Genomic DNA, 3,900 nt, shown 5'->3' with positions numbered 1-3,900 from the left:
TCTTCTGGGATGCCTACAAATCCCACCCCCCGCCCTGTCTTCAAATCAGATCACGCTTCCCTCCTGCTCGTGCAAACTTAAACCCGCCCTCAGAACCAAACAATGCTGGTGGTACAGTTTAGATTCTACGCTACAGGACAGTTTAGATTGCGTGGACTAGGACATGTCTGGGTCTGACTTTGGTGATGGAGCTTTACTCAGATACCATAAAGTTCCATTAGGAAAGTGTTTTTTCCCTTGTTCTCTTTTGTTCTTTCTTTTTCTTTTCCTCTGGCTGATATTTGTTGTTTTTATTGCTGACTGTTGACTCGGTTTTTATAATTACTGCAAATTCATTTAAAAAAGCCTTCATTTTGACCTTTGACCTTTTTTTTGCCACTAAATATGTCAGTGTTACAGAACTGTTGTCTTGTTGTGTTCTACCTCATCAGTATTCTTTCTAAAGTCGGATTGGTTTCTGACACACACACACACACACACACACACACACACACACACACACACACACACACACACACACACACACACACACACAGAGATGGAACACAAATATCTCAAACTAACAGCTACATGAGGCCGTTAAGGTGTGAAACTGTCAAACCCATAGACTCATGCAGCTATATATGTTTGAAATGACAATAAAAGCTTCTTGACTTGACTCAGTGTTTTATTTGGGCTTATCATAATTATTCATATGTTTACAAAATTGTCAGTTTATACTTTACTCTGTTGTTGAGTCCTTTAGGCTGGATATCAGGCCTTACACAGTTAGAGCACGGTTTCTAGCTCAGTCTGAATAGTGCTCTTAACATACATGTTATTTATTAAAGATATTTTTAATGAATGAATTCCAGCTTTTGTGTTTTGGCCTGAGATTCTAACATAAAGACATTTAGACCGTTAACGTGACCCAGAATAAGTGTGTGTGTGTGAGCTGCTGGCTAAAACACCCAGCCTCTGAAACTCAGAAACCACAATGCTATTTCATTTAAACTGAGACTACAGCGTAGTGTGAGAGAGATCGCTGCTGCAGCCAGTAACACTTCTACACATGTGTTAAGAGTATTTTCAGACATGGCTTGAACACTTCAGTCTACTCTCATGAGTGTTTCTAGGCTTGTTAGGAGCTTTGGTTCATAATCCCAGGTTTGTTTTCACACAGAAATTAATTCTAAACTATGGATTATTTCTACTGGACAATCTTTTAAAGTAAAAGTTAATATTACAAGGACATCCTTCTAGCTCTTTATAGCTCTTTGTGCACAGGTTTGGAATAAATAAATATGGGCATGTTTTATACAGTTACTTATTAAATGATTCATATTCATGAAAAATTATATGAGACTATTATATCACATTTATAAAGGCTTCATAGAGTTGTAACACATTCTTGCTGTTCATTCAAGCTGTGTAATATCCAAGCCTGATTGCATCATGTTCAAACCCTTGCCTGGTGTCTCTGGTTTACAGTTTGACCTTTTTTATTGCTTGTAGCCTGTAAACCAACACTAATGTATAGAAAAATAAACAAAGTACGATTCCTCATGTGACAAGCACTTTTGCGGTGACAGCCATCTTGGACAGAGCAAGGACTGTTTAACCCTCGTGAGTTCTGCCTGGAATATGTATTTTTACTGCTGTTTTACCTGCCATAGCTTTAATAATTTATTTTTGTGCACACCATTGCCTACCATTTGCTGTGACTGTTGTCCTGAACACTGTTTGAACGTTCTGTTTCTATGGATTCTATGGTATGGATATCTTCAAGTTTCTCCCCTTTTTCATTTTTCCAAGTGTTTTCTTGACTCTCAAACTTATGTGGATGACCTCATGAAGTGCTTCCTCACCCTCATGTTCATTTAGGATCCACTGAATTATGCCATTTTCATTGCAGCCTCTCCCCAGTTTTATACAAATACAATGCGTTAAATTGTTAGTCACTAGCAATGAAGGGAGACCTGGAGGAGTGGACGCACCAGCTCATGGAAGCTAAGACGCTATTTATTCTTTAGACTGACTACAGTTGGTGAAAAATATTCAGACTGTTGGTCTTCAACTTAGCCAGTGTTTAAGTTCTTACTGTACCATCCATACTGAATGCCCTGTTCTTTCAACCTCTTGATGCTATGACTGTTGTTGATGATATTTCTTGGGATCGTGTAGTTCTTGGGTTCTGATGCCATCTAACCTCCTTCAGGCATGGAGGCCTTCATGTGGGAGTTTGAGCTCTCCTGATCCCTGCCTCAGTGCATCTACCTCGATCAAACCTAATGATCCACCTGGTCATTTGTTTGTCAATGATTACCTGCTGCTTTCTCAGGCCCACCACTAGGCTTCCTGGTTCACCTGACACCCCACCTCCAGTAGCACTCTGGGCCTGCTGAGGTCACACTTTTGGTGGCCAACCATGGAACCCGCAAAGGACACTCAGTCCTTTGTCTCTGCACTGGAGCAGTTTCCATGGCTAAAAACCTCTTGACTTGTCTTTTGCAGGTTTTGATGCATGTGACATGCCATCCTTCTAAAATGTGCTGTTCATCACTTTAGAAGAAGAAACATGAAAATAATGGCTGCAATTTTGCATAACAGTGAGCAAAAAGTGGTGAAACTGCAACTGATCCACAGTTCAGAAGGAATTGACACAAGAGATGAATCTCCTTGATGAAGATGATGTACAACCTGTGTCTCTGCTAGAGTGTGCATAAATGTCTATGAGGACTTGTCCTCCTTAACTGGTCTAATAAATAAAGGGTATTAATTAATGAATGCTCTCACACTATGTGATCACTAAAGAATTAAACTGTAAAACACATCTTGACTTATGCTCGCAAAACCTTTAGACAGAGTGTTGCTGCAGTCTACGAGTCCGGCAGCTTCATCACCTTTAATGTGGTTAAAACCTTAATGGCCTCACGCTTCTGTTTGGTTTGAGCTGATTGTGCTCTGGTTTCCATCACACCAGAGAACGTGTCAGTGTTAGTGGTAACAGCTCTGTGGTTTAAAGTGGTATAAAGTAAAATGTTGATTCTTTCTTTATCAGGGCATTAAGAAATGTTCAGAAAATAAAATACAAAGAAATGTCCTGACATGTATTCATGATTCTACATTAAGAAGGTTAAATATAAAATAAAGAAATTAATAAATAGAAAGAAAGAAAGAAAGAAAGAAAGAAAGAAAGAAAGAAAGAAAGAAAGATACATTTAAATCATGTATTGAATAACAATTTATTTTTCAGTACAGTTGAGTTAGTATTTATTCAGTACATTCATTGCAGCTCTACATGACAGTGAAGCATCTGAGACTTTCATCATTTAAAAATATATTAAAGCCAAAATACAAAACTACAAGCAAAATGTCAATGAAATCACAGATAAAGTGTAAGTCAGGTGTAAGGTCTAAGTCAGTTGTAAGGTCTAAGTCAGGTGTAAAGTTTAAGTCAGGTGTAAGTCAGGTGTAAGGTGTAGGTCAGGTGTAAGGTGTAAGTCAGATGTAAGGTGTAGGTCAGGTGTAAGGTGTAGGTCAGGTGTAAGTCAGGTGTAAGTCAAGTGTAAGTCAGGTGTAAGGTGTAAGTCAGGTGTAAGGTGTAAGTCAGCTGTAAGGTGTAAGTCAGCTGTAAGGTGTAAGTCAGGTGTAAAGTGTAAGTCAGGTGTAAGGTCTAAGTCAGTTGTAAGATGTAAGTCAGGTGTAAGGTTTAAGTCAGGTGTAAGTCAGGTGTAAGGTGTAGGTCAGGTGTAAGGTGTAAGTCAGGTGTAAGGTGTAAGTCAGGTGTAAAGTGTAAGTCAGGTGTAAAGTGTAAGTCAGGTGTAAGGTATAAGTCAGGTGTAAGGTGTAAATCAGGTGTAAGTCAGGTGTAAGTCAGGTGTAAGGTGTAAGTCAGGTGTAAGGTGTAAGTCAGGTGTA

Source organism: Tachysurus fulvidraco, chromosome 16, assembly GCF_022655615.1.
Source record: "Tachysurus fulvidraco isolate hzauxx_2018 chromosome 16, HZAU_PFXX_2.0, whole genome shotgun sequence".
Lineage (NCBI taxonomy): Eukaryota > Metazoa > Chordata > Actinopteri > Siluriformes > Bagridae > Tachysurus > Tachysurus fulvidraco.
Note: the sequence above shows the minus strand (reverse complement) of the source record.